At 36.7% G+C, this 24,646-nt stretch overlaps 1 long non-coding RNA gene across 3 annotated transcripts in view; it reads right to left on the bottom strand.

Annotated features, from left to right (window-relative positions):
* LOC131514487 (uncharacterized) overlaps positions 1 to 24,646 on the bottom strand; it is a 268,581-nt gene that overhangs the window by 73,827 nt on the left and 170,108 nt on the right. The window lies entirely within an intron of this gene.

Below are 24,646 nucleotides of genomic sequence, written 5' to 3'. Positions count from 1 at the left end.
TTTTATGTAATTGAAAAATACCATATTTCAAGGATGCTACATATTATTGAAAATCAAAGATGCAAATCTGAAATACTACTCAATAGACTAGAAGACACTGGGACACCTGGGTGGCTCAGTCAGTTGAACGTCTGACTCTTATTTTGGCTCAGATCATGATACCAGGGTCGTGGGATTCTGTCAGGATTCTCTCTCTGTCTCTGTCTCTTTCTCTGTTTCTGCCCCTCTACCCCACTCGTTCTCTCTCTCTCTCTCTCTCTCTCTACAATAGAAAAAAAGAAGAAAAAGAAAATATTTACTCAGGACAATACTTGAGAGGGAAAATTCTTGATCTATAATAGGCAAAATCATTAATATTGAGAGTAGTAATGATTGCTATAATAAGAATGGCAATTTCCCTCCCAGGGCTATTATGATTTTAACATATCTGAAACTCTCTATTAGTATTAACATCATATTAACCACTATATCAAAGACAATGTATTATACTTTAAAGGTTACTCAGTATTCCAAATTTTTCTTCAATAAGTATTTATTGAACATCTACTATTGTCAGGTATGATATTAGTGCTGTGGGTACAATGACCAGGACAAGTTCTCTTCTCCCATGAATTTCCCTGCAATGACACTAACCATTCAGCCACTTGTGGTCACTAATCAACTAGAATGTTACAAGAGCTTAATTTATTCATTAAGTAAGCAGTGATTATCGACAGGTGGGTAGTATGCTGAGGAGATAGCATGAACAAAATGAACTGTCTCCTGCCCTTATAAAGCTGACTATTAGTAGATAGAGACAAGTAAACAGACACTTAAAATATCTCACTGCATCACATAAGGAAGTACCCGGCATATGGGGAAGGGGAAAATATAATAGGCACCTAACCATGCCTTTAGGAGTCTGCAAAGGTTTCTCAGAAGAAAGGCCCAAACTGAGGCCTCCAGAACATGTAGGAATCAGCCAGAACTTTGGGTACAGAATAGCTTGTGAAAAGGTCTGAAAACAAGGCCACTGGGAGACATGTATTATGAGTGACCCAGAGCAGGTTTGGAGAGGGGCTAGGAGTGAATTGTGAGGCAGGAGGAGTGGGATCATTAGGCTTTGCCTGCCATTCTGAGGTTTGGACTTTGTCCTACAGTGAAATAGGAAACAACTGAAGTGTTTTAAACATGGAAGATACGTGATTAGGAACAGGTCTGTGTAAAGAATATACTTATATTACCACTCCATCTCTGAAAGGGCTGCAACCCCAAAGTATGGTTTTTATGTATGTTTTAATTTGGCACGGGATTCAGGCTCAGATGTTTCAACTTATCTGAAGTCAAATGTCAATTTAAAATTACTGTTTACAGAGTAAACTGCCTTTTTAGTTTGGATGTTTTTCCTTGCTGCTTTGCTCCAGTAAGCACCATAATCTTGGGTCTCTATTTAGACGTCCCATCGCGGATACTCTGTTCATTTAGAATGTGAGCAGGAAGGTTCTAGTGATTCCCACAAGACAAATACTTGGAATGTCTGTTCCTGTCACAGAATATATTTCACAGATGCACAGTTTCGACCCCAAATATTCTTTAATTTCTTCTGTTAACATCTGGGTGAGACCCTCACCTAAATGCTAACATGTCTTTAATACCTGCTACTCTTCATTTTAACAGAGAAGGTAGGTCCTAGATTTGGTCTATTTGTAGGCAGCTGCTGCTAGAGGAGGGGAACATGAGGCACTCAGCCCCTGGCAAGGAGCATTCCAGGACCAAAATCCTGAACCGGCATAATTGGGAAGTTGCAAATGAGGAAATCCGACCATTAAATTTAACTTATGCAAGGGAGTTAGGCCCCATGTCTGTGTCACTATAGACAGAGGATTCAGCTCTCCTTTGGATTTTTTGGTTAAGGTGATTTAACCACAGTGCCTCTGTGGTAAGAGAAAGTTTCTGGTTTTCCTGAAATAGGAGATGAATTTCTAGGCTCACATACAATACAGTCTTGTGTTAGTCTCTGATGGATCACTGGACTTTTAGTATGTGATTAGGATATGGAATGACATTTTTATTCTCAGTGGTATTTTATATCAGCCTTCATAACAGACCTTTTCATGGCAGAAAAAATATATCATGTGCAAACCAAGATTTTACTAATGTGTCCTCCTCTTGTTCCTGTCCCTCTTCACTTTGAAGACTACTTCTGAATGCAATAGAGAGAGGCTAAGGGCTGACTCCAGGACTTGAACTGGAGGTACTGTGAAAAAAAAAATCAAGCTCATTGTTTTATAGAATAGATATAAGTTTCTCAAGGATTATATTGCTGACCTAATGAAGACAATGGAAACTTTTAAAAACTGAAGTTTGAATTACAGAACAAATGACAAAAGGAGACATTAAAAAACAGCTGCTGCAATCTCTACCTGTATCTCCAAGGCTGAGTATATAATTGTGCATTGATAATTATTTAGTTTCTGGAACATATTCTTTTTATTTTAAGTTTGCTCTCCCCTTCAAAATGTTAAATTTTAAAATTAAGTAATAAATAGACATACATATATTTTTTCCTGAGTGACTGGAGTCCAGCACATCATTGGTATAGCTCTTGATTGACACTTGTCTTTAATTCAGTAAATTTCTCTGAGGAGCTCATGGCTTAGAAGGATTACAAGTTATACATGCATAGCATCCCTGGAAAATAATCCCTAAGGGCATAGCTGCCCTTACATATACATATCCATATGTATACAAACATATGGATTACCTGCCAAGTATCAAGATCATTTGCAAAGTATATATATATATATATATATATATATATATATATATATATATATACACATATATGTATATATACTCTAATTAGTTAAAATATAGTGTAAGATTAATTTCAGGAGTAGAACTTAGTGATTTGTTGGTTACATATAACACCCAGTGCTCATCACAACAAGTGTCCTCCTTAATATCCATCACCCATCTAGCCCATCCCCTCACCTAACACCCCTCTAGCAACCCTCAGTTTGTTCTCTATAGTTAAGGGACTCTTATGGTTTGCCTCCCTCTCTCTTTCTCTTTCTCCACCACCCCATGTTCATCTGTTTTGTTCTTAAATTCCACAAATGAATGAAATCATATGGTATTTGTCTTTCTCTGACTGACTTATATCATTTAGCACAATATACTGTAGTTCCATCCACATTATTGCAAAGGGCAAGATTTCATTCTCTTTTTTTCCTTAAAGTATTTATTTTCCATAAATTACCTACATTAACATTGTATTAGTGCTATTTGTATATATTATAAAGCATACACACATGGAAATTTTAAAAAGACAAGTGAAAATAAAATGAATTTTTAGAATAATTTTTATTTTAGTTATTAATGATCCATAATACCTTTTGGCTGTCTTATAATAATGATGATGGTTAATGAGACTGATGTTAATGAATATGCCTAATTATATTTGAAAATCTTGGCTGATACTGCTGTTTGAAGTTATTATTTCAAGATTAGCTTTCTTTAATATGCAGTTCTGATGGTATCACAGCTGAAAAAGATAACTTACAAAGATACATGTATTCAAGTGGAAGAAGTTCACTGTTGGTTTCACTTATTAATTGTCTTTCTTTCTTTCTTTCTTTCTTTCTTTCTTTCTTTCTTTCTTTCTTTCTGGATCTTGAGAAACTTAACAGAAGACGATTGGGGAAAGGAAGAGGAAACAATAGTTACAAACAAAGGGAAGGAAGTAAACCATAAGAGACTCTTAAATACAGTAAACAAACTGAGGGTTGATGAGGCGCGGGGGAGAGGGGAAAATGGGTGATGGGCATCGAGGAGGGCACTTGTTGGGATGAGCACTGGGTGTTGTATGTAAGCGATGAACCACGGGAATCTACCCCAAAAACCAAGCACACTTTACACCCTGTATGTTAGCCAATTTGACAATAAATTATATTAATAAAATAAAATAAAATGCAAAAAAAAAAAAAGATTTCATTCTTTTTTATGACAAAGATTCCAAAGAGCCAAAGCAATCTTGAAAAAGAAAAGCAAAGCTGGAAGCATCACAATTCCAGACTTCAAGCTATATTAAAAAGCTGTGGTCATCAAGACAGCATGGAACCAGCCCAAAAACAGACACATAGATCAATGGAACAGAATAGAAAACCCAGAAATGGACCCACAGCTATATATATGGTCAACTAATCTTTGACAAAGCAGAAGAGAATATCCAATGGAAAAAATACAGTCTCTGGGCACCAGAGTGCCTGACTGTGACTCAGTCGGTTAGGTCTCCAACTCTTATTTTTTTTTAATTTGAATAAAGTTTATTTATTTGTATTGAGAGACAGAGACGGTGTGAGTGGGAGAGGGGCAGAGAGAGAGGGAGAGAGAGAATCCCAAGCAGGCTCTGTGCTGTCAGCTGTCATGGGGCTCGAAACCATGAAACTGTTAGAGCATGACCTGAGCTGAAATCAAGAGTCAGATGCTTATCTGAATGAGCCACCCAGGTGCCCCAAGCCTCCAAATCTTGATTTTCACTCAGGTCATGATCCTAGGGTCGTGGGATCAAGCCCCACACCAAGCTTTGTGTAAGTATGGAGCCTGCTTAAGATTCTCTCTCTCTCTGTCTCTCTCTCTCCTCCCTCCCCCTCTCCCCAGCTTGCACACACACACTCTCTTCCAAAAAAAATAAAAAAATAAAATAAAATAGAGGAAAAAGTCTCTTCAAGAGATGGTGTTGGGAAAACTAGACAGCAACATGAAGAAGAATGAAACTGGACCACTTTCTTACACCATACACAAAAATAAATTCACAATCAATAAAAGACCTAAATGTGAGACAGGAAACCTACAGAGTATATTAATATTTAAGTGGTAACTGTAAATTATAACATACAAATATGTTATTTCTATGTGCACAGAGTGCCCTCTGATTTTGGAAAACAATTATAGATTATCTGAGTTTGCTCAATAGGTAAGATGTATTTAAATCTCTACACATCTTGGATGTCTCTAAATCTGTCTTTGTGGGTTCTAACCAGTGGTGTCCTGCTAAATATATAATAACTTGTTCTGAAAGAAGCAAAGAAAAGGACAGAGAAGGAGGAAGGGGAGAGAAAGAGGAAAAGAAAGAAAAAAGAGAGAAAGAAAAAAAAAAGAAAGGAAGGAAGGAAATAAAGGAAGAAAGAATACAAGAGAATAAAAGAGATGAGAAAAAGAAAGCCCAGATTTGTAGCATTTGCCAATTCCCACAGTATAAATACTCCTAATACAGACTGTTTCAAATTGGCAACTAGACATCATGACCTACAGAACTGGGAAAGAGATACACACCATTGGCTCTTGTAATAGTATAGTCTAGCTCCAGCACATCACTGGCTGTTAACAACTTCTCATGACTCCAAATCCCCTTGTATGGCTCAGTAATATAGGCATGGGTTCTATAAAAGCAAATATATTTAAGACAATTTTAGATTGTCTGTTTCTCTCTCGGTCTCTTGCTCACACAGACTTAAAAATTAAATCAACAGTACATAGTACATACAGAATAATATATTCTGCTAGATATTATAGAGAATAGAAAAAGATGTAAGATATGCCTGTCCTTAAAGAATTTACAGTCTGGTTTGGGATACTGACCATAAATCCTTGACATCACAAACAACAAAGATTGAAATAATTACATAAATAATAGTTTAGCAAAGTAGACATAAATGACATATAGTCAGTAAAAAATTAATTATCAAATGATAGGTGTAGTCAATAATTACCTGATGAAAAAAGAGTTTGAGGAAATTCTCAGGGAAGATTTTATGAGGATGTATATCAGAGAGACATGATGTATGAGTAGCATTTGGATGTGTGGCCTCCTCTGACAAGGCATGAAGATGAGATAGAATACATCTTCACGTACAATGAGTAAACAACCAGGCAGGAGCAGAGCATTTGTATAAGGACATTTTAATAACGATGGTTGAGAGTTACTAGGCAGTTACTCTGTGTCAGACACTGCACAGCTTCTTATAAATTAGCTCATTTGATCTTCACAGAAATATTATGAGTCAGGTTGTTTGTAGTATTAAATGAGACAGTACACATTTTATACACTAGAAAACCTAGGAACATTAAACAAGTGACTGAGGTCCATCAGTGGGTAAATGCTGGACCTAGGGCTGGAATTCAGGTTTTCTCTGGTCCTAAAACCTTAATAAGCACACTGCTAAATTGGGAAGCAAATCTAGACATGTAATTCTTAGGATAAAGTTATAAAAACTTCAAACATAAAGAATAAAGAGTTCAGAAATTTTTCTGCAGGTTATAGAAAACCAATAACCATACCCTTGACAATTTGACCAAAAAGTGAAATGTTCAAACATCTTGTTTTGCTCCTCCTGTGAAATTTTTTTCTCTTTTTGATTTTGGAGTCCATTTATGACAAAGTCGGATGTAATATGTGCAGAGGCTGAATATTACAAAAGTTTGAGATAATGCCTTATGAGTTAGGTAAGTCTGTAGTCAACTTTCAAAACTTGTTGATACTTAATCAGAATATAGATAAAGATAAGGCTCCAATACTGGGAATCTATGGCTTCTTCAAAACATCTCTTGAATTACATTTATATAAAGTTAATAAAACAGCTTGAACAAACAACTACACATTCCTTCCAACTGCATGATGCATATTGACAATCAAGCATTTATTATTTATTCCTAATTATGTTGACAAGTCCTTTGCCACTGCAAACTTTAGTCTATCAGCTTTGGAAAAAGTTTCTTTTTGTCCCTGATAGGATGCTTTTGATGCACAGAAATCTGGAGAAGAAGAAAAATACATCTTTTGGATTAAAATATCCCAGTTTGCTCATTTCTCTTGGACAGCAAAGAAGAGACACTATGCATTTTTTTTTTATGAGATTGTTCTGGAAATGAAAGACTGCTTATTAGTTTAAGTAAAAAAAATCTGTACCGCTTAAAGATTATTATTTAGTTGCAAATCTAAGCATATTGCCAAATAACCTTTTTTTTAACTTGCTATCATGTTTTTTTTTTAATTTTTTTTAATTTTATTTTTTAATATATGAAATTTACTGTCAAATTGGTTTCCATACAACACCCAGTGCTCATCCCAAAAGGTGCCCTCCTCAATACCCATCACCCACCCTGCCCTCCCTCCCACCCCCCATCAACCCTCAGTTTGTTCTCAGTTTTTAACAGTCTCTTATGCTGCCAAATAACCTTTTAATAAAATATTTACAGTGCCTATGAATATATTTGAAATGCATTTTTGTTTTGGTTTTAAATAAGCCAAACCTTCTCTAAGGTTCTAAAACCACTCTTACTAGTTTATAAGATAGTTTTATTTCTATTAGCCCCTTCTTTCCTTTTTTCCGCATGGCATGGTGAATGAAAAGAAATTTGCAGTGTGCAGTGAGAGCACAGACCAACTATTACAAAAGTTTGAGATAATACCTTATTAGTTTGGTTAAGTATAACAACCTTAAGTGGAAAACCATTAACAAAAGCAAAGCACTACTGGTTACTAAAAAGATTTGAATTGTGTAAGATACAGCCTTTGGGTCAGTGTTTTTATTTATTTATTTTTTTAATTTATTTTTTATTATGAAATTTATTGTTAAATTGGTTTCCATACAACACCCAGTGCTCATCCCAACAGGTGTCCTCCTAAATGCCCATCACCCTGGGTCAGCGTTTTTAAAGCCTTCTTATATATGTCCTGAACCCATTTGAAATTCTGATGGAAGCTGTCTTCACATAGGTGCACAATTTTTCATACAGTTTTAAAGGGTATGCTGTCTGAAATCCATCCATGGATCTTCAAGGGTCCAGTCAGAATATGCTTACATGGCACACCTTTTCACAGCTAACTGATATCTAATATTTTAATATCTAATTTAATTTCTAATTAATTGCTAATTTACAGCAAAATAATTTAACCAGCCTTCATATTAATACTTCAAGTAAGTGTTTCTCTTTCTTTCAATTTAGGTTCTTAAAATATTTCATTAAGAATGTTTAAACATTTGTAGCACCTGGATGGCTCAGTAGGTTTAGTGTCTGACTCTTGATTTCAGCTCAGGTCATGATCTCACAGTTCCTGGGACTGAGTCCCACCTCAGGCTCTGTGCTGACAATGTGAAGCCAGCTTGGGATTCTCTCTCTCTCCTTCTTTCTCTCTGCCCCTCCCTCACACACGCACACACTCTTTCTCTGTCAAACTAAATAAACACTTTTAAAAAAAGAATGTTTAAACATTTTTTCTACAGAGCCAAAGTGTTATAAAAACATGATTTTTTTATTGTTATTATCCCATAATTCATATTAACTGATTCTAGAATTACTTGAAGCTTAACTTTAAGTTTAAAATACTTAAAAGTTTACACTAGTTTTTAGTTCATGAGAGAAAGAACTATTTTATCTATATGTTTGTAATCCTCTAGTTTTACGATCTTTCTAGTCAGCTTTGCACTGGATCCTGGAAGAACTGTGGAACCGACATTTTACAGAGTAGGACAGGAGGGAGGCGAGGAAATCTTTAGAGTAGTATCCAGGCATTAAGGTTTAAAAAGTATAACAATTAAAGGATTTTCTCAAAATTGATGTCTTAATCATAATAGCCAACAGCTACAAGCTCTACGGATTAAAACAAGCAATCAAAAAGCTGTTTTGACCATTCTTGGCAGCCAGGTGAGCTTCAGTAAAACAGCAGTACAATTTAGCTCCTTTTGCATTTACTTTTATTCACGTGCTTTTCTAGTGACTCGAACAAGTGTGCCTTTGACATGTGCTACCCAACTTCCACTGTATGCACTATCCAAGGGTCCTGACATGAGGATTCATCATGTGTTCTGCCACCTAGTGTTTGGGCTTCTCCATGCAATAATCTGTAGGGATAACTAATTCATGGGGATGTGTGTGCACACACAAAATTGATTCACAGGCATGTGGATCGGGACCGGGAGACTATCTACTCTGGTGCGGTCACCGCTTGCCCACCCTATTCTATCTTTTATAAACTTTTCTTCAAATATTTCTTTTTTCCTTCTTCCCATGGACACACATCCACACTCAGTATACCCACAGTTATAAGTGAGTCATTTGAAGGAAAGATGAAGGTAGTGTCTAGCACAAACTTAATTGGATGAGTTTCCCCTATGTCTGTCTCCCTGACCTTTTTCTGTCTTGGTGTCACAACATGACACTGCTCTCAGTGGTAACAGATAACAGATTACAGTCCTACTGGCTTGCCACTTCCTTCGTGTTCAAGACAATAAGAAAAGACGGTTACTTGGGCAATTAGGTGGTTAGACATTGCTAACAATCTTTACTTTTTATGCTAGTGACTGTACTGGTGAGTTTATGACAGGGAATGAGTAACTGCTGGTCTTCCTAGTGTGTTAGCACAGTAGTTCTCTGCTTTTGATCTCTGCAGTCTAAGAGTGTTTAAGGCTATCAGTAACTGTCCAATTTTAAAGTTATGCACTTCCGGTTGTATGTAATTTCAGTTATGTATTTTACTCATACTTAAACGTTGAATTGAGTCTCACTCTACTTACTTCTTGTTCTTTTATATGGCCTTCTCATGTGTCTGTGGTCCAATTCCATGTTTTCACAAAAATGAAATGCGACAGTTTGTGTTGGATTGTCTGCTGATAGTATATAGGGTAATTTAGTTGGTAGAGAAATGCATACACACAAAAGGCTTTCTTCAAGGAGATAGGGTATACCAATCCTATTTCTGTTATTAATCTAGTGTATCTATTGTATTAATCTATTGTATGGCCTGAGGCAAGCCTCTTAACCAGTTTGCTTCTGTTTTACTGTTTGTCAAGAAAATATCAGGAAGACAAGCTGCAAATGAAAGGAATGTCACAGAATGGTCCTGGAACATGCTGCAGAATATTTAAAAGGAGTAGCATTGAGCATTGAGGATACTACTGGTTCCAGGGAATACTTAGGGTGAATTACCAGAGAGCCTCAACAGTTCACTATTTGGATCAAAGAATTTTCAGAATTTCTTGGAAAAATGAGATGATGGTTGAGTAATTGGAATATAACAGTAAAGGTACAAGTGTATGCAGGTTAAATCAATCCCACAAAAGAGTTAAAGGAAAAAAAATCTGCCAGATACCTTTAAAAACCTGGTGAAATAAAAGGCAGATTTAAAAAAATATATGTTTATAGAGGATGATTCCTAATTTATTCAAATCTCACTGCTCATAAGAATGTGTGCTTACCAGTGAGAATATAATGGTTTAAATATATATTCTAATACAAATAATCATATGGTATAGTGTCATAAACAAGAATTTATTAAAATATACACTTGAATTTACTGTTAAACTCTTCTCAAATTGGACCTTGAATATTTGAAAACTCAGCAAAATGAAGCTATTCATGCTCAAGTGTTCCCACATTCACATTTCTACTCAGTAAGGGAAGCTGGGGGTGGGAGTGGGAACTGAAGGTGCAAACTAGGGTTCTGTCAGATTAAGGCCACCATTAATTCTAGTCAACTTGGCTTTTCATGGAAGGATATTACTCTTGGGTGTCTGAAGTGTAAATCTAGGAACTCTTTACAACCTTAGAGCTGATTTCCAAGGTAACTAGTATCCAAAACACAGACAGTTTTATAAATCAGAATTAACACCTGAATTGTTCTTGGAAGCCAAGTACAAGTCCTCAAAACTTCTGGAGGCTGGTTGATGTTACCCTGTACCCATTTTCTTGGACAACTCCTGCCCCAGCTTTCTCACCAGTTAAAGTTTCCTTCTGATAGCCTTGTGTAGCTATTGAGCTGTGTGTAGGGCACTTACTTGTAATTCGACTGAGATATTAGATAGCCAGATGTCACAATGGTCATAGTGAAACCAATTTATTTTCTCTCAAACCAGACCAGGTCTCCCTTCTCATGTTTCTAGCCTCCTTCTGGAAGGGAGAAAAATTCATACACCTGATGACACATGCAAGTTCTAATTAAATTGACCTTAACCCAAGTCAGTTTTACTGGCTCTGATAAGGCCTGGTTAGTTATTAGGGTCAAGGTCAGAAGCAACAGAACAAGGGTGACAAAGGGAGGGAGAAGTTGTTTATTTTGGAATTCCTGGAGTTTTAATTCTGATACCTTTCAAGGAAAGGAAAATGGCCACTAATGGAATGACAGGTAGATAAATTAAGGAACTTTGAGCAAAAATAGTTTGAATACTCAGGGGCCTTTTTTAGGCACTCCATCTGTGTGTGTGTGTGTGTGTGTGTGTGTGTGTGTGTGTGTGTAAATGTGTGAACATAATAATCCAAGTAGCAAAATGCGTTAACAGTATTGCACATTTATCTTCACCTCTTTCATGGGAAAACAGTGGGATAACACAAATGAAAGAGGTTTCAAGGAAACCAGTTTGGCAAGGAACATATTAATATTTAGGATTTGATTAATACAATATCCTGTTTTAAGTTTAGTCTGCAGTAACTTGGAAAATTTTCAAAATGATCAACATATAGAAAATATGTAATTAGCTGCACTCCCTTGGCCAAAAATTTTGAATTATGTGATAGGACAACCTGACAAGCTTGCCTCTCCTTGACAAATTTCCCAATTTCATCTTGAATTCCATTAAAGAAATCATTATTGTCTAAGTTTAATGGGGTTGCTGCCATTGCTGTCACATGCCAAGTGTAATCAGCAAGTTCATTAGATAAACCACACATACATGCTATTAATCATGTTCTTTTTTTAAAAAACTATTTTAATGTTCACTTATTTTTGAGAGAGAGAGAGCATGCACGAGTAGGGGAGGTGCAGAGAGAGAGGGAGACACAGAATCTGAAGCAGGCTCCAGGCTCAGAGCTGTTAGCACAGAGCCCGACTCAGGGCTCAAACTCATGAACGGTGAGATCATGACCTGAGCCGAAGCGGATGCTTAACCGACTGAGCCATCCAGGCTCCCCAGGAATTAACCATGTTCTTAAGATTTAAAAAGTAAGAGGAGATAAGGGACTGACTTACTGTAAAGACTTTGTCACTTTCCTGTGAAGTGAGAGCCAAAAAACTTTTCTAGGAGAAAAAACAAAAAAACAAAAAAACACTAACCCTTGGAACGGAAACTGCTTGGCAGTAGTTTTTTCCTGAATTCGTTCATTACAGAAACTCTGTAGCGTGGCACCTTCTGCATATTGCTATGGCATTTCTCAAGCATTTGCACTCATCCTCGGCTCTCACTGAGCTTTTCTCAATAGCCAGGTCTCTTTGGGACAACCAGACAGGAAGAGGAATAATCATGAAGAAAGTCATGTTCACAAAACTGCTGAGATAATGTAACTTATATAGCCAAAGCCACATAAGATGAAGTCATTTGCATGCTTCTTAGGACATGCATTTTCCGTAATCCTTACCACTGACTCATTACGTTTAGTCATATAAACATTCTTTGGCCCTCAATGTCCCCACCTGTAAAATAGGGATAATAGTATCAGTCACATGGACAATGATGAGATGACACTGTTTTTAAAGGACTTTAACCTTGTCAGTAAGTAAAATCCACATACCTGTGTTCTTTTTTTAATAGTACAGTGTTTTATTTAAAAAAAAGAATATAGACAAGTAATTATCTCTGAAATGTTTTTAGGACTTCTCTAATAGCATATATTTTATTTAAGTTTGATGAAAATTGTGTTTTTGTTTTTTTTAATATGTCATAAAATTCCTCACTTTTTGTAATGTTACAATTTTTTTTTTACTTTTGTGATTCTGCCATTTTCAATCATTTAAATAATTGATATTTAAGTAATCCTCATGTTAGAACTACATCATTTAGGGGTGCCTGGGTGGCTCAGTTGGTTAAGTGTCCAACTTCAGCTCAGGTCATGATATTGCAGTTCGTGGGTTCGAGCCCTGCACTGGGCTCTGTGCTGATGGCTCACAGCCTGGAGCTTGCTTCAGATTCTGTGTCTCCCTCTCTCTTTGCCCCTCATGTGCTCACACTCCTCTCTCTCTCTCTCTCTCTCTCTCAAAAATAAATAAACATTATAAAAATTTTAAAAAGACTACATCGTTTAAACTGAAACTTCCACTCTGGTACTCCAGCATTTACACTACTCTTTACTCTGATTTTTTTCTTCCTCTATATAGCACTTCTCTGTCTCTTTCAATTACATTATTTATTGGTTGCATTAATTGTTTATTATATCTTTCCCTACTGGAACAAAATCTCTGAGTTTATAGATTTCTGTTTTGTTCAGTGATATATCCCCAGTGTCTTAAACATTTGACATGGAGTATTTGCTAAATGGTTCCATTGAATACATGAAGTTTCTGTTTGGAAACAGATTGTTTGGAAAAAAAACTAAGCTTCTGCTCAATTTCCACAGCTTAGAGTTGAAATTTGATTCGGGCTTTTGAATTAATCTGGCCCTAGATCCATCCACCAACCCATACCTCTTTCCTTCCTACCTTTCTTCCATCTGTCTGCACTCAGCCTCTAGTCTGTCTAGATTTTGCTCTTCCTACTACCACCTGAAACCTGGTTTTGACATTTTCCTCTAGCTATTAGTTTCACTTCTCTAACTTAATGCTCCCATAATGTGTAAATCATTTATCTGAAGAATTATGAAGTACAACAGTAGGTACAAAATGGCTGCCAATATTTCCCATGAAGAATGTACATGTGGATATTGGAACTCATAGTTCCTGGGACAGTGTGTTACAAAAGGGCTTTCTGGCATCTGATTGTCTTTCAGCGAGAAGAGCATGCACATCAATTGATGTTATGTGGCCTTTTAAACTTTCAATTCATTTCAGATGTGGCTTAAAGTATTGTGTCATCCAGAGTTCGTTCGCCTGTTGGATGATTCATTTATTGAACTCCCAAAAAACAGATGGTGGGTAGGGGAGAAGACAGGAGAAAAAGGAAGGAAAGAAAGAAAAGAGAGAGGAAATCATTTTGACACTAAAATATCAGTGTTGTGATTATTTCTTAAAAACTAGTAATAAGTATTTTGGTTCCTCACGTGAAAATTCAACCTGGTAATACCATAAACTTGAGGTAAGTTCTGCGATTTAAAGTATTTATAGTTCTATTTGTTGATTGGTTGTTTTTCATTGAAATTAAGATGAAATTTTTTAAATGAGAGAGAGATTAGAACATGAGTAATACAGTAGAGCTGAAGGCTTGTCAGCTGAAAATACTGAAAATTTGGGGTAAAAGACAATCACACCATGAACAATTCTTTACTTTTTATTTGTAAGAGTGAGGCTGTAAAATTTATTGCATGTTTTTATAAAAAGCCAAGCATAGTGTATGTTTATTGTCAAGACACTTGTGATTCATTCAACAAACATGACTGAATATCTTTCAAGTGCTATCTAGGTACTGTGCTTAGTGCTATAATAGGGGCAGCAGGAAAGGGGTGATGGAACAATGAGAGCTACCTACCACACTTCTATGAGAGTATGAAGTGCCTGTTTCTTTCAAAAATTACTTTAACCCTCACAAAACTCTTCAACATCTACATTATAATGTTCCCTTTCCAAGTGCAAAAGCCTGAAGTTCAGAAAAGTCAGCTAATGTTCCAAAGTCACCCAGCCTGTATGTGGCAGAACCAGTACTAAAATCAGTGTTTTGATGGCACCAAACCTTTTGCTATTTTGACTAAGCTACCTTCAAGGTTTACACAACCTAAAGGAGGCAACCTCCCTTGGATGCCTGGACATTCACCAACACTTCACAATGTAGGCAACATATTCAATGACATGCATGTATTTTTAAAATTTTTTAAATGTTTATGTATCTTTGAGAGAGAGACAGAGCACAAGTGGGGGAGGGGCAGAGAGAGAGGGAGACAGAGAATCCAAAGCAGGCTCCAGCCTCAGTGTTGTCAGCACAGAGTCTGACCTGGGGCTTGAACTCATGAACCATGAGATCATGACCTGAGCCAAAGTCGGACGCTCAACCTACTGAGCCACCCAGGGGCCCCCAGTGACATGCACATAATGACAAATGTCCGTGTATACCATGTACACATGCTAAGTACTAGAGATACACAGACACCTAAGACCTATTCCTACCTTCAAGGAACTCTTAGCTTTGTGTAAGAACCTAGAATGTCAAAAGGTGCTGTACTATTGTCCAATTATCCAGTTCTTCTGAAAATTTACCTAGGAAGAAAAAAAAAATGCTACCATTTGCAGCAGAATAATGTGGCTAAAGTGCTAGAAACCTGTGCTGAAAAGAGAGTGGGACTGAAGTGTGGTGAGGCTTACTTGAGAGAAATATATTACTGCTTTCTATGGTCCCTTTCCAAAACATTCCCTTAAGATTCTATAGCCTTCATTACATTCACAACGTTCATCTTTTAGAAAAAAATTATTGTTAGAGTTTACAGATGGAAGTTGAATGATAGGATTATGGAAAATAATTATTTAAAACTTCACAGAGTTGCTAGACCCTTGGGAAGAAGTTACTGCATAACTACACATATCATAGACAGTGATTGTACTGTAATCAGCTGGCTCAATAAAGCAATCTACTGGTCTACATATTCTAGTTGAGAGGATGTTGAATACTCTCTCAAATACTAAGAAAAACCATACTTCATCTAAAATAATATCAAATTTAAGATACCTTATGACTTCATATGTTAAAACACATAAACGAGTATATCTTAGAACTGATAAAATAAGGTATTAGTCAAGTTTCTCCACAGAGAAATGTATGTGTGTATAGGTACATACATATACAGACATACATATACATACACATCTTATTCACACATGCGCACACACACACACACACACACACACATCTTGTTCTATTTCTGTGGAGAAATTTGACTAATACACACCTGTATCTATCTATCTATCTATCTATCTATCTATCTATCTATCTATCTATCATCTTCTATCTAAAAAGAGAAAGAGATACAGAGATAGAGAGAGATTTATTTTAAGAAGTTGGCTTACACAATTAAAGAAGCTTAAAAAGTCTAAAATCTAAAAGGTAGACTGGCAGGCTGGAGACCCAGGGAAGAGTTACAGTTTGAGCCCAGAGGTAGTCTGCTGGTAGAATTACCCTTTCTTCCATGGAGATCAGTCTTTTTCTACTAAGGCCTCCAACTGATTGGATAAGGCCCACCTCATTATGGAGGCCTTACTCAAAGTCCACTGATTTAAATGTAAATTTCATATAAAAATATATTCACAGAAACATCTACAATAATGTTTTACCAAATATATGAGTGCTGTAACCAAGACAAATTGACATATAAAGTTGACCATCACAAAGTGACATTAAGTAGTGTAGGAAAATTGTATTCATTGCCAGAAACATTAGTGCTAGAAATCACCCCCACAAAGAGAGTACAGAGACAGGGAAGAGCAGCACTTTGCTCTGCCTTTCAGGTTCCTGTGGGAGTTGGGGGTTCATCCTCTCTGATCTCTTCCAGCTCTTCCCTCAAAGGGAAACAACCACAATACAATCAAATTCACTGCCTAGAGCATAGCTGGTGTGCTATGAAGGGGAAAGTCTCTGTCCTTCTCTAAATTTTTTTTTTAACGTTTATTTATTTTTGAGACAGAGAGAGACAAAGCATGAATGGGGGAGGGGCAGAGAGAGAGGGAGACACAGAATCAGAAGCAGGCTCCAGGCTCTGAGCCATCAGCCCAGAGCCCGACGCGGGGCTCGAACTCACGGACCGCGAGATCGTGACCTGAGCCGAAGTCGGACGCTCAACCTACTGAGCCACCCAGGCGCCCCTGTCCTTTTCTTTACATTACTAAAGTTTACATTTTTCTGTTTTCCTAACTTGATAGAGGCCAGATCCCCAGAGGTGGGTTGGGAGGTGGACAGGAAAATCAAATGTGCTTCAAATATGCGAAATAGAGTATTTTTTCAAAGTTTTAGTTTAGTTTTTCTTAGTTAGAAGTTACATAAGTGGACAGATGAAAGGTGAAGGAGGAAGGAGGGAGAGAGAGAGAAATTATGGTAAAAGAGAAGCTGGGTTTCAAGGCTATCTCCATATACACCTGGTCAGACCCCACTTCACCTTTACCCCACTGATGTCTCTCTCCCACCACCAAACTCCCATCCAAACTCTCCTGGACTCACTGCTCTTACTCTCTGTATAATGTATCGAAGGCCTATTTTTGAAAGCAATAATTCTCTGTTAAATTTTACCTACATTCAATATCTTTGCTCCACCTGATTGCACAATCCTTGAACTGCTGACTCACATGCATGCTGTATCATAAGTATTTACATTTTGGTTAAAATTATGGACTTTGGAATCATGGAATCTCTGCTTTACCATTTTTTTTTACTCTAGCCTTAATCTCTTCATCTGTAAATTTGGGATGATGATAGTACTTATGTAATAAGTTGGTTGGAAGAGCAAATGAGAGAGCATATGGAGCACTCTTAGCACAATGCCTAGCAAGAAATGAGTACTCAATGGTTGTTAGGTATTATCACTCCTATTTATCTGATATGGTTTCTCCATGAGATCATGATGTCTAGTATTTGTAAATTGAATAGATACACAGAATACAAAGATGAAACAGTAGGGTAGGGTCCCTGCTTTTGATCAGCTTCTAGGATAATTGGAGCAATATTATGACATGCTTCTGTTGGTTTCTTCATGTTAATCATGAAAAGACATCATTGATCCCAGCAGTGTTGCAGTGAGATCAACTTTTATGTGGTGAGGGTTAGAAAAATGAAGATAGGGTGATGATGCTCATGGCCTCTTGGCTTAATATGGCCACTAGACAGCTTTTGTTAGGCCTAGCAGAGTTTTTTGTTTGGGGTTTTGTTTTGTTTTGTTGTTGTTTTTCCAATGAAGTAGCATGCTTTTGGAAAGGGACTGCAATTTTCTCCAGCCATTCCCTATTGTCTTGTAATCAGCATGTCACTCATTCACACCTATTTATCTGTTTGATCACCCTATTGTCCTTGAAGTTGTGACCCCTACTCTACATTAAAAGGATGGTAAAGGTTTAAAAGCAGTAAATTGTTACATGTTCCTCATTCTTAGAAACATAAAAGACACTATTAGAAACAAATAGTATGGTAAAAAAAAAAAAAATCCTGTCTAGGAAATGAGGTAACAAGATATGAAAACTTGATCATCTGGTTATCTTAAAGAAACACTCAGATTTGCCTATATGTGCCTAATTCAAGGAGCCATGTGCCTCCTAAGTCCAAGGAAATCCAGGCTAAAAGTAATGGGAGCCCTTTGATAGTATGAGTCAGAATTTCATCTCACCCTCATTGACAGCATCCCCAGGAGTGTCACACGTACTCAGGCACAGACCCTATGACACACCATAGCATGTGCCATTTTTTGCTCTTCAGTTCCAGTCCCTTTTAGCAAAGGCCATGACTAGCAAAGCTGTATGAAATTGCTACCCACAGTCTGCTTTTTCTAAACATGATGCTTCCATAAGTTGGCATCAGCATCTTTGTGAGCACCAGTACCTGTACAGGCTTTGAAACCACTCTGAGTCACACCAGTGCCACTCTCCTCTGTCAGACACACTACCTCCTCCTGCACACTTGCTCCAGACACTGCAATCTGTGTACTGGTCCATCAGGGTGCCTCAAGGCATGCAGGCACCAAAAGTTTATATGTTCCTTGCAGAACTGGAGAGATCAGTCTCTACAAACCATCACGTCTGTGTCACATGATAGCATATATACACCACTAGAACATTTGTCTTGAAGACGAGCTGTCCGTTCTCCTTTGGGTGGACTCCCTTGGTCTGGGAAGAACCATTTTTTATGGCATCTTTTAGTTTCATAGAGATTCTCTTCTGTTCTGAAGAGAATACAATGGGACTTCTTTACTGAGCCAAGGCTGGCTCCAGTTTTGTAGAAGGATGGAGTCCTCATGCCCCTCCATGAAACCCAGTGGTTTATAGATCTTGGAGGTTTTAATAAGGTACACATTCCCAAAAAGAGTTTGCAACAAAGAGGGGTCATGGAATGAAAACACTTCAGATCTCAGTTCTTTCACTTTGTGATTCAAAGTTTTAAAAACACATCCAAGGGGCTGGCAGTAATCTTCATGGAGGTGAGATGGCAAGACTAATGAGATTCTCAGAAATTAAAGTTATCAAGATATAGTCCAGGGAAACTGAAGGAAAGGGATACATATTGGGTTATTACATTGCACCCTAGGCCATGGGTTGTTGGTATGGAGAACTGATTCTGGAATATTCTGATTGGCACTGGGATAACCTCTAACCTACCCAAGGAGTGCTTTGGGGGAATTGCCTGACTCTGAATGACAAGAAATGGCTGACAGTACTGTACACATGGCACCCATCAGTTTTGAGTATAAGTTTAATGCTGGAGGAAGGTGTCTTCTCCTTCCCACTAGAAATTCTGTGTTTGGAAGAAATATCAGAACAGTGGTAGCTAGAACTTGCAGTGGAATGTCTCGGTTTTGTCAGTTATGCTGAACTTTTAGCAACAATTGAGTGGAATGGGATGTATTTCCCTCAAGGGCTCCATTATGTATGTGGTGACAGCTTCCATGAAATGTGCCTAACTTGCTCAGCTTAACAGCAGGATAAAGGTAGCTTTCAATAGTTTTATACTCAGTAAAATAAAATAGTAAGCTGTAGTAGCAGTATTACTCACAATAGTCAAAAGGTGGACACAGCCCACATTATCTATTAATAGATGAGTGGATAAACAAAAAGTGTCCTATACAGATAATAGAATATTATTCAGCCCTAAAAAGGAATGGAATTTTGATACATGCTACAACATGGATGAATCTTGAAGACATTATATACTAAGTACAATGAGCCAGTCACAAAAGGACAAACACTCCATGAGTCCACTTACATGAGGTACTTAGTATAGTCAAATTCATAGAGACAGAAAGCAGAATGGTGGTTGCCAGGGACTGGGGGAAGAGGCAAGAGGGAACTACCGTTTAATAACTACTGTTATTAACTATTATATGGAAGTTCTATTTGGAGTGAGGAAAAAGTTCTGGAAATAGATCATGGTGATGATTTCACAACAATGTGAATGTACTTAATGCCACTGAACCGTACTCTTAAAAACTGGTTACAGTGGTAAATTTAATGTTATCTATATTTTATAACAATAAATTTTTTTAAGTAATGTGTTAGAGGCTGGGTTAGTGGATAACTTTATTGCTATTGCTCCTCTAATCACTAGGGAGCTAGAAATCTATGTAATTTGAGTATTAAAGTAAATCTGACCTTATTGTTACTTGTAAGCTAGTGATGTCAGGAAAATTCTGAATTACATTTAAAAATCTGATAACACAAAGTTACAAGCAGAACTGGGACATCTTTTAATTTGAGAGGTTTCTTAAGGTCTTTAAATTATTTATTTTAATGGATTCCTATCAATCCAATTGCTCAGTTATCCTCAGACTAGGTAAGATTCAAAATCTAAATATAGCACTAGAAAATAACTATAGAGCAATTCTTCCAAGATTGCTCTGCCAATGCTACTGTGTGGAGCTCTGAGGCTGATTTTTAGCAACTCAATTCACATTCAATATCAAACCTTTGCCCAATCCTATTACTGTAACTGGGAGTTGTTTTAAAATGCAGCTTCTAATTCAACAGGACTGGTGAGGGGCCTCTGACTCTGCATTTTTTAAAAATAATTTTTAAATTTGAGTATAGTGGAATACAGTGTTACATTAGTTTCAAGTGTACAACATAGTGACTCAACTTCTCTGTATGTTATGCTATGCTCACCACAAGTATAGCTGCCATTTGTCACCACACAATGCTATTGCAATATCATTGACTATATTCCCTATGCCATGCCTTTTATTCCCATGACTTATTCATTCTGACTTATTGCACTTATAATACCCTCTAGGTCCATCCATGTTGTTACAAGTGGCATAATCTCATCCTTTTTTAAGACTGTGTAATATTCTTGTGAGTGTGTGTGTGTCTGTGTGTCTGTGTGTTTGTGTGTGTACCACATCTTCTTTATTTATTCACCTACAGGTGGATACTTAATTTGCTTCCATATCTTGGCTGTTAACAATAATGAGGCAATAAACAAACGACTATCTATATCTTTTCAAATTAGTATTTTTTTTGGGGGGGGGGGAAATACCCAGTAAGGGAATTATTGATTATATGGCATTTCTATTTTTATTTTTTTGAGAAACCTCCATACTGATTTCCACAGTGACTGTACCAATTTATATTCTCACAAACCATGTATGAGAGTTCCTTGTTCTCCACGGTATGGTACTGGCACAGAAATAGACACACAGATCAATGGAATAGAATAGACATCCCAGATAAACCCACACATATATGGTCAATTAACCTATGAAAGAGGAGACAAGAATATACAAAGGGAGAAAGACAGTCTCTTCAATAAATGGTTCTGGGAAAACTGGACAGCTACATGAAAAAGAATGAAACTGGACCACTTTCTTACACCATACACAAAAATAAACTCAAAATGGATTAAAGAATTAAATTTGAGACATGGAAGGAGTAAGATATGGATGCCCACTTTCAACACTGTTATTTAACATTACTGGACACCCTAGCCTCAGCAATAAGACAACAGAAAGAAATAAAAGGCATCCAAATAGTCAAGAAAGAAGTCAAACTTTTACTATATCTGCAGATGGTGATATGCAGACATGATACTCTACAGAGAAAACCCAAAAGATTCTACCAAAAAACAGCTAGAACTGATACATGAATTCAGTAAAATCACAGGATATAAAAATCAATGTACAGAAATCTGTTAGTAGAGTTCCTGGATGGCTCAGTGGGTTGAGCATCTGACTTTGGCTCAGGTCATTATCTTGCAGTTTGTGAGTTAGAGCCTTGCATTGGCTTGCTGCTGTCAGCCTGTCAGTATAAAGCCCACTTCTGATCTTCTGTCCACCCCTCCTCTGCCCCTTCCCCACTTGCACTCTCTATCTAAAATAAATTTTAAAAAATTACAAAAAAAAGGAAATTTGTTCAATTTCTATACATCAATAATGAAGCAATAGAAAGAGAAGTCAAGGAATTGAACCCATTTACAATTACGCTAAAAACTGTAAGATGCCTAGGAATAAACTTAACTAAAGAGGTAAAAAATCTGTACATTGAAAACTATAGAACACTTATGAAATAAATTGAAGATGACACAAAGAAATGGAAAGACATTTCATGCTCATGGATTGGAAGAACAAATATTGTTAAAATATTTGTACCCAAATAGTACCCAAAGCAATCTACCCATTTAATGTAATCCCTATCAAAATACCACCAATATTTTTCACAGAACAATCTTAAAATTTGTATGAAAACACAAAAGACCCCAAATAGCCAAAGCAATCCCAAAAAAGAAAAAGCTGGAGGCATTACAATTCTGGACTTCAAGTTATATTACAAAGCTGTAGTGATCAAGACAGTATGGTACTGGTGCAAAAACAGACACATAGCTCAATGGAACAGGAAAGAAAACCCAGAAATGAATCCACAACTATATGGGAAATTAACCTTTGACAAAGCAGGAAAGTATACTCAATGGAAAAAAGATATGCTGCATATCAGAGTGGGGGGGGGTATGGGTTAAACAGGTAATAGGTATTAAGGAGGGCACTTGTGATGGGCACCAGGTATTGTATTTAAGTGATGAATGACTAATCTCTACCCCTGAAACTAATAGTGCATTGTATGTTAACTAGTTGAAATTTAAATAAAAACTTGGAGGGGGGGGGGAATAAATGTGAGAACTGAAACCATAAAAATCCTAGAATAGAACATAGGCAATGACTTCTCTGACATAGGCCATAACAATATTTTTCTAAATTGGCCTCCTGAAGCAAGGGAAACAAAAGCAAAAATAAACTATAGCGACTACACCTATTTGGTAAAAGCTTTTGCACAGCAAACAAAATCATCAACAAAACAAAAAAGCAACCTACTGAATGGGAGGATATCTTTTCCAGCATCTAGCATAATGCCTTATGCAAATATAGAAGCCCAATAATACTGGTAAAATGATGAAATTTAAATTACATAAACAGAAAACACAAAAGGAAAAGGGAAAGAAGATACTTATTAGAGAATAAAAATGGAAACTCTATGGATAGTCTGTGGTGTCCCAAATGAATCAAATTTGCTAAGTAAAGAAATGAATTTTATAATATTTGAATGCACACATGATCTTGAGGAAAGAGTGCAACTTCAGGAAAATATTTAGGGAAAAAGCAGATGATGATTTTCTTATGAGATTGACAAATAACGCCTCTTAAACTTCATCTTTCAAATTTCAAAGAGGTGTATTTCACTTCACTCATGAAACTGGCTAAATTCATTTCTGAGGACTCTGTGTATGCACACCATATAATAATTTCATTATGTGTTCAACATAGTGCTTTGTCTTTAAGCAGCTATGAATGATTCCCCAGCATAGCTGTTGTTCTTTAGCATATGCCTATAAGTAGGGCTCCGAAAATGAATCCTATCTTTTCAAGAAAGTAAGATAATACCATAATAGTCATGTATAGAGCTTATCCTTGTCGATGTATGAAATGTTTTGCCAAATAGGTTGCCAGTGAGAAATAATGTTGAAGTGATTGTGAATTTTAAGTTGGTACAAATTTTGATTTTTAAGCACAGAAACACATTCCATGCTGTGGTCTTCCTATGATGCTAAATCTTTTGAAGTCACCACTTTTTCTTTTATTATTCACTGGGCAAATTTATTTTTTGACATATGCTAGCCTGTGTTTGAAATGCTTAAAATTTCCCCTACGATTTCTTCCATTTTCTGTAGTGTAGAAAGTGAAGTATTATATTCATTTTTCTACATCAGGCATGTCCTTCTGATACAGTTCTTTCCACAGGCACTGCCGACAAAGGAAAGCAAAGTCGAATTCTTTATTCATCTTGTGGTCCCCATATGGAGAATGTTCAGTCTAACCCATCTTTCTGAATGCAGATCTGATGAGCAGACAATCTCCCTCCCTAATAGTTTATTATGCCTTGGTCTTTATAAATTGAAAGCTATAAATCTGACAGCAGCATTACAGCTTCTGAATTGAATGTATAATTTAATTTATTAACTCATGTTCTTCATTTCAACAATTGTAATAAACCAAGTGTATGCTGATTTTCTAACATGGATTCATTTTTGGGTGAGTTTGCAAGTTGACATGGCTTGAGCCTTTAATGCATATGAATTCTTAAATGCTGGTTTCTTCAGTCTACTAGCCCTTATCTCTCCCCCCTACTATTTTTATTGAAAGACTTTGAGGTTTCTTATTCCAAATTATATGAAATATTGATTAAGCCCATAGAATTACTTAAGTGCTTTTGTTATTAAACATTTTAGATAGACTCATGGAGGAAGAAGGGCAGAAATTCTGTAATTAATCAGGATTGTTGGGCTCTGTTGTTACAGTGGCATTGAATTGGTTCCCCGTAGGAGAGTTAATAGAAAAACATTCAATTTCAAAATGGCCTGGATGCATCAAAAGGATTAAACTGTAATGCTTTTAATCCCTGTAACTCAAACAAAGAGAAAATTTTCCTGAGCAATGAACTGCATAATGTATTTGTGGGCCAGCAAATGATCACTGTGGAACATCAGCTATACAGCCAACTCTGTAGCTCAGGGATTTTACTAGG

This window comes from Neofelis nebulosa, chromosome 6 (genome assembly GCF_028018385.1).
Source record: "Neofelis nebulosa isolate mNeoNeb1 chromosome 6, mNeoNeb1.pri, whole genome shotgun sequence".
In the NCBI taxonomy this organism is placed as follows: domain Eukaryota; kingdom Metazoa; phylum Chordata; class Mammalia; order Carnivora; family Felidae; genus Neofelis; species Neofelis nebulosa.
This window is presented reverse-complemented; position numbering and strand designations above follow the sequence as displayed.